The sequence below is a fragment of the Protopterus annectens genome, chromosome 13.part0, assembly GCF_019279795.1.
Source record: "Protopterus annectens isolate FY-2018-M chromosome 13.part0, PAN1.0, whole genome shotgun sequence".
NCBI lineage: Eukaryota > Metazoa > Chordata > Ceratodontiformes > Protopteridae > Protopterus > Protopterus annectens.
In genome coordinates, this window is record NC_056747.1 from 796,802,880 (window position 1) to 796,817,609 (window position 14,730).

General features: G+C 38.8%; 1 protein-coding gene across 3 annotated transcripts in view; it reads left to right on the forward strand.

Annotated features, from left to right (window-relative positions):
• The first annotated feature begins 5,075 nt into the window (after window positions 1-5,075).
• The window catches only part of TRPV2 (transient receptor potential cation channel subfamily V member 2), a 1,022,245-nt gene continuing 1,012,590 nt past the window's right edge, over window positions 5,076-14,730 (forward strand). Inside the window, exon 1 of one of the 3 annotated variants that reach the window (XM_044054526.1) lies at window positions 5,076-5,316. The gene's annotated coding sequence lies outside the window, so the exon portion shown is untranslated. Of the gene's footprint in view, window positions 5,317-11,678; window positions 12,109-14,730 lie in introns of those variants that run through there. The other 2 variants (XM_044054527.1, XM_044054525.1) reach the window with 2 other exon arrangements.

Genomic DNA, 14,730 nt, shown 5'->3' on the forward strand with positions numbered 1-14,730 from the left:
TCTCACTGTTAAACAGAGAGGATGAAGAAAAGGAAATGGATAAGGATGGCAGGACTGAACATCCTGTAGACAAAAAAAGGAAATTAGCTGTAAGGGGAACATGAGGAAACTGTGTGATTGGCTACTCTAGTTTTAGGAGATAGGTGCCCTGCCAAAGCAAAAAACATGTGGACACATTTTAATAGAGTGATCACTATACACTTTGCTCAAGGGGGACATAGATGATTAAGGTATGATGAAGATTACAGAAGGGTGAGGCAATCATACCCAAAGAGGTCATAGGCATGGATGGATTTGGGTCTGCTGTGCTGGTTAGAGTGGAGATACTGCAACAACAGATTGTGGTTTTCCAGTTAATCAAAGCAGATACAATTCTTATAAGTTTGGGATGACAATGGAGGGCCAATGAGCTAGAATGGATGGAGGTGCTGGGTGGTGTTATCAGTACAATTTCAGTTAGTGTCAGAATCAGTTTCAATGTAGATTTAAGCATCAGTGCATGGCATGTGGTAAGGTAAACCACCCAGCCAAGGCATGTTTTCGTCCCTCAGGTCCCCATAGCAAAAGCTTCTACTTGCCACCCCCCTTCAAAGGTTACACAGGTCCCTCTTCCAACTCCAGTAAAAGGGGACATTTTAAAAGAGTGGCTCAAAATGTATCCAGATAAAGAGGCAGTGGCATTGCTAGGAGGGGTTCACCAGGGGCTTCAGGATACCAGCAAAAGGTAGGAAGTAAGGTGGTATGGTTAAGAACTTGAAGTCAGCAGAAGAACATCCAGACATAGTTAGGACAAAGCTAAATAAGGAATTAGAAGCGGGCAGATTGGCAGGGCCATTTCCTCGCCCACTCAGAAGAGCATTTAGAGTTTCACCTATTGGTGTAGTCCCCAAAAGGAAGCCAGGTGAGTTTCATCTCATTCATCACCTATCTTATCCAGAAGGGAATTCAGTGAATGATTATATAAATGGTGTAGGGACTTCTGTGAACTATGCTTCATTTGATGAAACTGTTAGGAAGGTCAAAGAAAAGGGGGCCCTCATGACAAAAGCTGACATAGAGTCTGCTTTCAGACTTTTACCCATTGTTTCTAAAGATCAGTGGTGGTTAGGTTTTGTATTCGAAGGTGAGTATTACATGGATAAATGCATGCCTATGGGCTTTTCGATTGCCTGTGCCACTTTTGAAAAGTTTAGTACCTTTTTATACTGGTTGGTGGCACAGAAGCTAGGGGAGGACAGTGTCATTCATTACTTGGATGATTTTTTATTTGTGGGGAATGAAGACACTGGGGAATGTCAAAAAGCATTAGATACATTTGAACAGATTTGCAAGGAGTTAGGGGTACCATTAGCAATGGATAAAACAGAGGACACAACAAACAGATTGTCATTCCTGGGCATATAAATTGATAGCTTGAATGGTCAGTGTAGGCTTCCCATTGACAAGGTGCAAAAGTTATGTTTAGTTTTAAGTCAGGTGTTAAGTCAGAATAAGATAACCCTGAAACAGTTGCAAGAATGTGTAGGGCTGATGAACTTTTTATGCAAAGTGATCCCTGTGGGGCATTCATTTATGAGGCACTTGGCTGCTAAGGGGTCTGGGTGCACAGAGCCACACCACTGGATTAGGGTTTCACAGGGCATGAAGGAGGATTTAGGTGTGTGGTTGAGTTTCTTATCAGATTACAGTAGGATTAGCAATTTGGCAGGAGAGAGACAACCAACTTCTGCTTCAGTTGTTTACAGATGCAGTGGGGGGACTTGGCTTTGGGGGTTATTTTCAAGACCAGTGGTTCAGTTCAGCATGGCCGACTCAAGTGAAAAGCAGGTTAAGCATTTTAATTGCAGAGATGGAAATTTTTTCCAGTAGTGATTGCATTGGAAATATGGGGTGTACAAATGAAAGATAGAGAGGTTTGGCTTCATTCTGATAACTGACTATATGTACTATGCTATTGTTATCAGTTGGGGGGTAAGTGGGTGTTAGACAGGATGATGAGATATTTTACTTTTAAGTGCTGAACGTTAAATGTTACAGTTAAGGCACAACACATTCCAGGCATTGATAACTCATTAGCAGATTCCCTTTCTTGTTTGCAGTGGGCCTGGTTCTGTTGCTGGCTCCAAATGCAAAACCTTCTCCGGTTTGAGTGCCAGATCATTTATGGGCTTTATGGGAAGATGAGAATGGTGGCTAATGTGTAATGCCCTCAGTGGAAGGACAAGGGTAAGGTACAATAAATGCATATAGCAATTCTTGCAGACCAGATTATCCAGAGGCTGTGAACCAGTATGGCCAATTCCACCCCACCAAATCAGGGCTTACATTTTGGTAATGAAAGAAAGAGGGTGGAGTTTGGGAAGGGAAAGAAGCACATTTTCAGCTTTGAATTGGTTTCATCAAGCTTTGGGTTTGAGGGATTTAGCTAACATATTTCAAATATGGACAATGTTTAAAGGCTGAGGGAAGCAAACACCCAAGAGGCTTGACAAGAGATACTCCATATGTCCAGCTGTATTATGTAAATTATGGCTTGCTGTTTCAGATGTTTGTTTTTCTTTTTATGAGGTAGCATTATTTAGGGCTGCCTTTTTGCTGGCTTTTTGTGGGGCATTTAAGATTGTCTAAAATTGTTCAACCAAACAAGAAGAGAGGTCAGTGGACAGTCTTGCCTTTGACACATGTACACGTGCTTGGGGAGGACATTTGGGTTTATGTGGCTAAATCCAAAACAGATCAAGAAGGCAAAGGGCAGTGGATAAGAGTGACTACCCAAAGTGTTTGGAATGGGAAGTGACTAAAGTGATGTTGGAGTACCGCAACTACAGGGGTATGTTGGATGGTCCATTCTTTTGCTATCAGCAAGGTGAACCTCTTACACAGTATCAGGTGAGAGCAGTTTTAAAGGAGGCAATTAAGCTGAGTGGCTTAGACACAGATAGGTATGCATTACATTCTTTTTGGATAGGTGCAGCTTCATATGCATATGCAATGGGGGCTTCACAGGCCAACATTATGAGGATGGGCGGGTGGAAGTCCAATGCTTATAAAAGCTATGTAAGGAGTAAACAACTTTAACTCTTGTCCTTTGTATTTCAGATCACACATCATCGGACTGGAAAGACATCTGGATAGTTGGTCATTCTTTTATTCGGAGGCTCCATCTGTGGGTCCAGGGCAGTCTGGGCTTATCCTTCCAAAGAGAAAAATGAGCTTCTTGTGAAGAAGTTTGGTTTGGGATATCAGGAATGCAGTGGCACCATCTTAGTGCAGTACTAGAGCAAGCAGCAGGAAGTGGTAAACCTCCTACAGCCACTGTGTTGCACCTAGGGGGTAATGATATTTGTCAACATCCAATAAAAGATCTAATTAGTTTGATGGTACAATAAGTAAATTGCATGCACAAATGCTGGCCACAAGCTTTTATCTGTTGGTCAGAAGTGGTACAGAGAAGAAGATGGAGGGGAGCTAGGTCTATTAAAGCTGTGGAAAGAATGAGACAGAGAATTAATCATTCTGTTGATAAGATGTTAAGGGACATTAATGGATTGTACATTCCTCATCCTGGCATTCGGGTCTGGTGACCAGACAGGTATGATAGGGATGGGGTTCATTTATCTGAAGAAGGTTTGCAGGTTGTTATAAGGAAATTGCAAGCAGGTTTAGCTCTGAAGGGCATCCACTTAGAATAGGATGAGATGTGCTGGTGGAAGGGAGGAATATTCCTCTCTTCTGTGGCCAAAGGCAGAAAAGATAAGGGAGGCCATGGTAAGTGGGGGGGGGAGGTCACAGGACTCTTTAGCTGGACCTTCCACAAGCCAGACAGCCCCAAGGGATTGTTGCCAGGGGACTTATCAGCTGGCAATGACTCCTTGGCAGATTGCAAGGTGGCCTATTGTGATGAATTGTGAAAAGTTGTTATGATGTGGGTATGATGAATCAGAAGGGCTGGATATCAACAGTGCAATCTGTTGTCCTGTAGGTTTAGGGGAATGCTATGAAAGAAATAAGTAAATTGCCTCCCTGACAGCCCTGCCTTGCCTTCTTTACTTCCTGCCTGTATAGTGAGTTTGGCCAATGCACTCCTTGTATCTTCTATTCGTGTTTAGTACAAATGTTCTCTAATCCTGTCTTTTAACTGTCGGTTAGTCCTAAGTTTTATGTAGAAAAAACTAACCGACAGTTAAAAGATATTAGGATATGCTATAAATATGCTGATAAATTGTTTTTTATATACTTTTTTATATATTTTTATGTTCTTAACATAGATTATATAATTATAATAGCACAAGTAAGTTATATATGTATTAAGAATTTATAGGTTGATTTTAATAGTTATTCAGAATGTTTTTGGTTCTATTTCAATGTACTTAGCTTTTTAGTCAGCTTTTAAGAGAAGGGTGTGGATGTTAATGAGTTGTTGCTAAGATAATTGATTTAATGATTGTTAGAACCAATGGAAAGATTTTATTTTAAATAGATTAGTAATGTGGGTGACATTATGACAGTCTGAGGGGAAGCATGGTGGATCCATGTGAAAGCGATTACTGACCTACTTTGTATTTTCTTTCTTTTGTAAAAATTAAAGTTTTATTTAGCCTGAGCTGTGCTGCTGTACTCATGGGATTTTTTACTTGGATATTTGCAGACTGACACGAAGAGGCTTCATTCCTGGCAGTGATATCTCTTTTTCAAATCTGCGTATATAGTTTATTCATATTATTATATGACCTGCATCTGTTATATGCTATTTGAATAGAGAAAAATACAGCAGCAGTTACCTAGAAAACTGCTGTACTAATAACCTGGATTCAAAAACTATCTTTAGAATCAAGTTAGAAATATGTCTGGAAGTGAGACATCAGTTTTGAAGAAATATAGCTCAAATGGGAAGAGCTGCATACAGAGTTGCCACCAGAACAGAATCTTCTGTTATGCAAAGTAGACAATTACTGCCTGAGGGAAAGGTATGTAAATCCGTATTTTTGTGTATGCATCCGTGTGTATGTGGGTGTGGGTGTTTAGTAAACTAATGAAACTACTGCTTGTGCCTGTTTTACAGTGTGAAAAGAAGTGAAGAAAAGTATGTAGAACAGGGAACAAGTATCTACACCTTACAACTGACACCGGGGATCCAGACAAAGGCTCTCATCACTGCAGCAGGTGGATTGCTGTGTGACTTACTTGCAGGGTGCAGTCATGCTTCTGATTCAGTAGAAATTATCACAGTAATTCAGAGAAACAGGAACCTACAAGGAGAAAACATAATCTGGAATTAGTAGGAAAACAACAAAGAAGAGACAAGGTAAATACCAGGTATGAATTTATTTTTATATGTAAAATGCAGAAAGGGTGACCTGTTGTAAGCTGTATGCATATTTTGGTTCCCCTTCTCCTTCATTCTTTCCAGCCTACTCCAGTGTCTCAGTCCATCACTGGGTCTACCAGCCTCTTATAGAAACCCCAGACAATTTTTCTTCTAAGTCTAGGGACAATGTGAAACATAAGGGAATCCTGGGAGTCAAGCTTCCACAGCGGGCTTTTCATTTATGACTTATTCCTTGATTCTCCCCTTCCCAATGTTCACCTGTTACATCCAAGGTCTACTCCCCTATTTGAACCATATAGCCTTGCAGGGAATGCCTAAACAAATACCCTCTCCCTGGGATGATCATGCCCTTCCCTCCCTGCTAGCACCTAAGATACCTGAGCCACTAATTAAATCCAGGCCACCTGAGCAATAGGTAGGGCTTTATCTCTCTATTCCACTGTGTTAGCTTCTGCATTTAATTCTACAAGCTCAGTTTATCCTTCTATTTCAGGTTCTTTCTTAAGAAAATCACAGTTATAACCTTACTTTTTGTTGGTATTTACTTTCTGTGTTAGGTGACCACCACACCACTGAACTGTCTGGAATTTAGAAACATGTCCCTGATATTGCCTCATAAAATGTTTGGTTTTCTGGTTAATTACTGAGTATTGCAGTCAGTCAATAATGACAGGCATTACGGTTTCATACTTCTTATTGTTCAGAAAATGCATGCTGATGCAAACCCTGCTGTTCTATTAACTTTAAAGTGAATTGGAGTAATATTTAAAAAAAAATTGTTCCTGATTTTGGCCCTTTGTCATCAAATTGGTTTTGGATTTGTCCGAAAATCTTGAATGAACAAATTGGCAGGTATGGTAACCAGGTAAACGCCACTAGTCTTAAATACCTGTTTACAAGAATGTGTAAGGAGCACTACGTGGACTAGACTGATTTCTTTGGTTGCATAGTAAGCAGAAAAAGAAGATATGAACAATGGCATAACTATATAAATGTTATGGGTAAAACACAAGATAGAAAAGTTAGGCAGTGCATTGCATATTAGACATTCCATATCATGGGAAAATTAAAAAAAAAACAGATCCTGTCCTAAGGAAGAAGACAAACCAGAGGCTAACCATTGATATTACAGTGTTCTCAACAGCAAGTGAGTAATGACAGGTGTTCAGGACAGCAGCAGAGAAAGGGCTACAGCATGCCTATGTGAAAAATGATGGATGGATTACTTTGGTAACCAACAGAAAGAGTGAGAGAAGCATAAGCAAGGCTGAGAAGTGGAGGGGAGAAACAGGCATACTTTTATATAAACAAAATTAAGAATAGAAAAGAAGGTAGGTTGAAAAAAAGTGATCTAAGAAAAAGAACTCAAATGGAAGACAGCAGTGATAACACAATAAAAACATGGCGTGTATGTAAAAAAGAGCAGAACATAATGGGCCAGAGTGGGACATGGGTGTGCGGCCAATATGACACTGGCCACACCCTCTACCATGGGTAATAAGGTTGATACTGTGGTAACTGGAAGAATAACAATAGACTCAGAAATAAACTGCTCCAACATCAAGCAAAAACTTTATTAAAGCAAAGCTTTCAGGTAACAACCCTTTCTCAATGCTAATACCATTACACAGAATAGTCACCATTTAAATAAGAGCAAACAAGTATCACATGACTACAGCCAGCATATCACATGACACTGCATAAAAAAATACATTAAATATTCTGTTGTTGTATTCTTACTAAAACAGGTTTAATACTTAATAGTGTTGTTAAGACCAGGTTCAAACTCTGCACATAATCTAATAATGCATTCATACTCTTTATTTTCAAGAAAATTGTTTAAATCACCCCCTGGTTCCTTTTACTACTATGTCTATTACCCTAAACTTAAAAACAACGGTCCTCATCCTTATTCATGATATGTCTACTTAGAGCATTCTTGTTATTTCTCCTTCTTATGTCCAACTTATGCTCAACAATTTGCACCCTCAGCCTTTTGGTGGCTTTCCCCACATAAAATGAAAATCATTTTACACAAGTGGCGAGGTACACCACATAGCTGGTATTACAACTGGCTGTGAGGGAAAAAGTATATTGTCTGTTGGTCACAGGATATGTGAGCACATTATTATTACCTGTTAAAATATCATCACAACAACTACAGTTCATACACTTAAAAGTGCCTTGCTTCATAACTGTTTGTTGCTTGGCATATACTTTAAAATCTTTATAACATAGCCTTCTTTTTAAGTTTCTAGTATTCCTATAAGAAAAATAAGGCTTTTCATTCAGAATTGTCTGCAGCTCAAGTAGAGCCAACAAAATAATCCAATTCTTTTGTATAATTCTTTTAAGATCACCTGTCCTTACATTAAAAGTAGTTACATACCTAATTGTACTACATTGAACTCTCTTTTGTACCAATTCTTATGCCCCCTTAGAAAATATGGGTTTCAGAGAGATTTCTCTATCCATTTTTACCCCATCACATATTCTAAGAAGTTCTGTTTGATTATAACTACTATTTATAAATTCATCAGCCATCTCTTCTAGCTGCTGATTAAATTTCTGGTCATCAGTATTTAACTTATTGACCCTACCCAACTGAGCTTTCATTACTCCTGAAAACACATGAGGTGCAGGCATACTTTGCTTATGCACATAACAGCAATCATGAACGTCTTTTTTGTGAATGCTGGTTTCTATTCTTTCTAATTTGTTCTCCAGACATATATCCAAGAACACTATCTCTTTGTCAGGATGTTCCATTTCAAATTTAAGAAAATTTGTCGTGCCATATAAATAAGAAATATATTCATACAGCTCATCAAAACTCACTTTCCATACAAAAAAGCAATCATCCACAAATCTTTGACAACATTCAACTTTACTATTCAAAACACACCTGACACTATATATAAACTTTTTTTCTCACTGATACAATACAATATTTGCATATGTGTTGGCCACTGATGTCCCCATGGCCACTCCTGCCTGTTGCAAATAAGGTTCATCGTCAAAGAAAAATACATTTTTTGTTAACACTAGTTCCAGAAGCAAGCAAATATTCTCTATCTCATTTGCTGGCATAGACACTTCATTATTTAAAAATTTCCTTATGGTTTCAAGCCCATAATCATTCGGAATTACCGTGAACAGGGAAATGATATACATTGTCACAAGTAAATAACTAAAGTTTCCTTCTGGACTTCTTTTAACATGCCACTCATTAAGTTTCCTCAAGAAGTCATAAGAATAACAATGATAAACTCAGAAATAAACTGCTGCAACATCAAGTAAAAACTTTAATAAAGCAAAGCTTTCAGGTAACAACCCTTTCTCAATGCTAATACCATTAAACAGAATAATCACCATTTAAATAAGTAAGAGCAAACAAGTATCACATGACTACAGCCAGCATATCACATGACACTGCATATAAAATTAAAAAAAAATACATTAAATATTTTGTTGTATTCTTAATTCTTAGGTTTAATACTTGCAGTACTGTTAAGACCAGGTTCAAACTCTGCACATAATCTAATAAGCCATTCATACTCTTTATTTTCAAGAAAATTGTTAAATCACCCCCCCCCGGTTCCTTTCAGTACTATGTCTATTACCCTAAACTTAAATCAATGGTCCTCACCCTTATTCATGATATGTCTACTTAGAGCATTCTTGTCGTTACTTCTTCTTCTTATATCCAACTTATGCTCAATAATTCGCTCCCTCAGTCTTCTAGTGGCTTTCCCCACATAAAATGAAAATCATTTTACCCAAGTGGCGAGGTACACCACATAGCTGGTATTACAACTGGCTGTGAGGGGAAAAAGTATATTGTCTGTTGGTCACAGGATGTGTGAACACATTATTGTTACCTGTTAAAATATCATCACAACAACTACAGTTCATACATTTAAAAGTGCCTTGCTTCGTAACTGTTTGTTGCTTGGCATATACTTTAAATTCTTTATAACATAGCCTTCTTTTTAAGTTTCTAGTATTCCTATAAGAAAAATAAGGCTTTTCATTCAGAATTGTCTGCAGCTCAGGTAGAGCCAATAAAATAATCCAATTCTCTACCATGACATCACCACAGGAGTGGTAATGCCGATGCTGTTATGGGTACAACAGCTGGCTGGCTGCTGGAATGGCTAGCTGGCTGGTTGGCTGCTGGAATGGCTAGTTAGCTGGCTGGCTGCTGGAGTATCTGGCTAGCTGGCTGGCTGGCTGCTGGAGTGGCTAGCTAGCTGTCTGGCTGCTGGAGTGGTTAGCTAGCTGGCTAGCTGGCTGCTGGAGTGGCTAGCTAGCTGGCTGGCTGGCTGCTGGAGTGGCTAGCTAGCTGGCTGGATGGCTGCTGGAGTGGCAGGTTGGCTGGGTTGCTGCTGGAGTAGCTAGCTAGCTGGCTGGCAGGCTGCTGGAGTGGCTAGCTGGCTGGATGGCTGCTGGAGTGACTAGCTAGCTGGCTGCTGGAGTGGCTAGCTAGCTAACTGGCTGGCTGCTAGAATGGATAGCTGGCTGGCTGACTGCTGGTGTGGCTAGCTGGTTGACTGTATGATGGATTAGTAGCTGGATGGATGGCTGGATGGACAGATGAATGCATGGATGGCTCAATTGCTGTATGAATGGATGGTTGGATTGCTGGCTGGATGACTGGCTGTATGGCTGGATGGAGGAATGGATGGCTGGCTGCATGAATTAAAGGCTGGCTGGCTGGATGACTAGATGGTTGGTTGCCTCGGATGTTAGGAAAAAAAATCTCAGCCTTTTTCTTTAGCGGCTGTAGAAGCACTAAAAACAAACCGCTCTACAGCCACAATCTTTTCAGGGCTCTTCCTGCCCCAATCTCCACCACCTTCATGAATTGCAGCCAATTGCTGCATGATTTAAAACACCCAGACCTAACAGGGAATAGCTCTGTCTGCAGGTCCGGGTTAGTGATGTAACTGAATTGCCATGGAAAATCCGAAAGTAATCGTGGCTTTTCCATGGTGATTCAGTGCAGCCAAAAAGCGGGACTACTTTTCACAGTGGGCAACAGGATGAGGCAGCTCAACCCGTGAGTGCCCCACTGATAACAGGAATGGGTGGCAACCTTGCATTTGCATTTTGAGTATAAGCATGGCATTTATCAAGATGTTGGAAATGTCTACAAGTGCAGCACTTGCTCTTTTTTTCTACGTGCCATTTCATCTTCTTGAGTCTAGAGGAATTCTGATGCTCCTTAATAAGAACTGTAAACAGAGACACTTTCAACCTGTTTTCACTTGCGCCCTTTGCTTACTCTATTAAACTTTTAACTTCCAATTTAAAAGTTAAGGCTAGAATGCTTGTTCAGATGAGATAGGGAGAAGGCTACAGCTGTTCTTTTCCAGTATTCCTTTTAGCCACCATTTCTCTGCTCCCCTAAAACTGTGTCATGCAGTAATGTTACAAGAAACTGCATCCAGAAAATTTAGGCCTTCAGACTTTATAACCTGGGGTCACTTCATTATAAATATAACAAAAAAAATGCAACAAAAAATTAACTCTTGGCCAAGTTACAATCGACCAGTAGACAACTATGCTAAGAATTCTACTGGGTAGCAGTTTTTGGTACAATAAACACAGCTTTGTTTTTCTTCCATTTTGTGTGCGTGTGTGTGTGTGTGTGTGTGTGTGTGTGTGTGTGTGTGTGTGTGTGTGTGTGTGTGTGTGTGTGTGTGTGTACTTGTATGTGTATATGTGTATATATATATATATATATATATATATATATATATATATATATATATATATATATATATATAGTTTCACTAAGAAAGAGGTGGAATTCTATGTAGAATTTAGTGCAGAACTACTTAACTATTTCAGCAACTAGTTTGATATATTCATTAAAATAATTTCTGCTTTCATTTGGCAGGGTCTGAGTTCAAGACTAATCGTGGTTAGGAACTACAGTTGGCAATCTTATTTCCTCCCCAGTAATGAGCATGACAGTTATGTTTTTGCTGCAGTGTTTCTCCTTTGGTGCAACAGAACTTCAGTCACTTTACTGCAAAAACGTCAGAGATCAGCCTGATATTGAAGGAACGTAAATAACACCAGATGTTGAGGTCATTGCCTAGAGAGTGCCTGGGAAAGGGCATAGTCAAAGACAAAGGATAGCAACAAAAAATTTACTCTTGGCCAAGTTACAATCAACCAGTAGATAACTATACTAAGAATTCTACTGGGTAGCAGTTTTTGGTACAGTAAACACAGCTTTTTTTTTTCTTCCATTTTTGTTTAAAAAAAAAAGAAAATGTAATTTAATTGGGTATTTGCTACTAAATGAAATATATGGGAGGGGCTTTTAGTAACAAGCTTTGTTTTGTAGTCTTGACGTGAACTCAGACAAGGACTGTGGCTGGGAATAAGGCTTGTGGCTTTTTTCTAAATATTGCATTTTGTTTTCTGTAGTTCTGAGTTTCAGTAGAGAATTATTGCAGGAAATAAGTTATGACTAATCTTGCCACAGCGACAAAAAAAATGATGCTACAATCACTTCAGGACTTGTGTTTAGAAATGTGAACGTCATCTCAAATGAAGTTAACTGGTTAATACCACACTGTGCACAAAGATCTTTTTTACAGAGAGAGACAAAAAAGAATAACAAATTCTTTCCCACAGGCCAACAGATATACAAGACAGCATTATTTGTTTCATTCAATCGCTGTGTCTCTAGCAGCATCCAGATGAGTAGATTATTCTTAATACAGTCTTTTTCGAGGATAGCAGAGTTGTTCCTCTGCTGAGTAAGTAATGTTTGCAATCTTTAATGGATACTTTTTAATATAGTTCTTGTGTTGTTCTTTCTTTGCAACTGTGTCTATCAAGTACGTACATACAGTTCTGAGAAATATTTGAGATGTTTTGAGGTTCTTTGGGTACATTTTACCCTGTAGAGCACATATGTTTTGTTTTTCAAAAAATTTTTGATATCTTTGTAAACATTTGAATACAAACTATAAATAATGGACTAAGTTTTAAGTGCTGCCTGCTTACCTTTCAATTCTCCTCTACCATAAATGTGTGCAGGGGACTTGGTCAGAAAATAAACTTTCTGGAATCATTCTTTTTAAGCTCTGAGATATGTAAGTTATGTATTATTTTTTTGTGCGTGTGTGGTGTGTGTATACTGCATATGCGTCAAAGAAGGAATGGGTGTGGCTGTGGGGGAATAAAAATCATTATGTCAAAATTGAAACTGTTATTCTGTAATGAGTTGTTCCAAATGTTTGTGAGATATTAAAAGCAAAAGGAGAGAGTTTATATGACAATATAGTTAAATGTTCAAGAGCACAGTGAAACCTGGAAATAACTATGTTCGAATCCTACAGCCAGCAGCTGGGTATTTTGAGTCACATTAATTTTTTTTTTATTTCACTGAGAAGTCAGAATAAATATGTGGCTTCAGCAGGAGCATGTTTAAAAATATGAGTGTATTACCAAATAAAGGGAACAGGTCTACCCGTATCTGGTAGTGAACCTGAGTTATCAAAACTTCCCAGAGAAAGAGAAGGCAATTTTCTTGGACTTAGTGCTGTCAATTGTAAAACAGTCATGGCATTATAATCTACAAAGGGCTTGATGGCTGGTCATGTGGACCAGCTCATCATATGGGTGGGTTTGGCATAGTGGTTAAGGTCTTCACTTCATAGACATAAGGTGCATGGTTTAATTCTGATCTCAGGTTATTGGTTAAGCTTAAAATTGCCCTTCAGGGCAGATAGCCTAGTATTCACCTATGAACTTAGGAATCTATACAAGGAAATGGTGTGAAAAGATGGAACAGCTAAAAGCTGCAGTTACACATGGATTTGTACTTTAGGAGTCAAGCTGTCATGGTACTGTCTCGGGGGACAGAAAATATTGGGAGGCAAGTGACTCGCCTGCCAAATGCAGCCAGTCGACTAACTTCTACACAGATAGACAAACAGACACGCACACGTGCATGCACACATTTGTCACCCATACAAACACATGTAGGCAAGCACATCCACAAAGGCCAAGCACTGAGCATTTACTTTTTTTGCTTGTTATTAACAAGTGTCACAAGGGTCACATCTGCCAAATGCAACACAGTTGATTAACCCCTACACACAAGTGTGTGCATGTACACACACACACACACACACACACACACACACACACACACACACACACACACACACACACACACACACACACACACACACATTTTTTTGATTGCTATTGACAAGTGACTGGTCTGCTAAATAAAGCCAAGTCTGTTAGCTCCTGTATATATGTACACACACTTGTGCATTTTTGTTTATTTATTTATTCTTTTTTAACTAGATTAGTACCACAAGGCTGGTGGTGTATTTTCAGGGAGGTCCTGAAGTGACACATATAGGACATGGTGAAATTTTCCTTCTCTTTTTTCAATAAATGCTGTGGGATTTTTAACATCCAAATGAGCCACTACCAACTCAGGCAGATGGGGCCTCAGGTTAGTGTCTTATCCAAGGGAAGGCACACACCTGCTAGTCCTGCAGTGTCAATAATTGAAAATAATTTTAGTCCCCTCAGTTGGGAGTAGAACCCAGACACATCTGAGCTTCCAGTACCAAAGATGAATGTGCTACCTGTTTAGCCACAGATACTGCAATGTACATATTTATGAGTGTGCACACATTTTGATTCGTCCACAATTATGTAGTGCCTGATACCTGCTTTATTTTTTACTTGTTATTAACCACAGCTGCAGAACAAGAAAATAGATTCAGTGTCAATGAAAGCACACATGCAGAAACACATAACGGGATTGGAGGTCCCTAGGCAAAGAAGAATACACACACACACACACACATATATATATATATATATATATATTTATATATATATATATATATATATATATATATATATATATATATAAAGAAAGTAATATGAACAATTTTATTAAATGCTTATTTAGGCACATGTTTTGGGTAAAGCAATATGGTTAAGTACAGATAATTAAGCAAATCTTCCAAAAAAGTATTCCCTTGAGCACACTGATTAAGCCTGGCAATATCCTTAATAACCATGTAGCGCAAACAATATCTTTGATGCTTAGCAGGAAGCAAGAGGATGCAAAAGACAGACAGATAAAAATACATGGGGAAGGTGGCCATAATTGATACTAAAATTTAACTCTAAGAGAGACACAGGTCAGTAGAATGAGAAAGGGATCTGAAATTCTTAGGGAGTTAAGAGTTATGTAGTGGAAGGAGGGATGACTTTTGTATGTACAAAATGCAGTATATGTATAAGTTACTACTAGCCTAACTGTTCTTTTGACCACTTCTTAAAACCTACCGAATTATACCTATGAGAATCAAACCCTGCAACTTGTGTTTGTAAGGTAAACA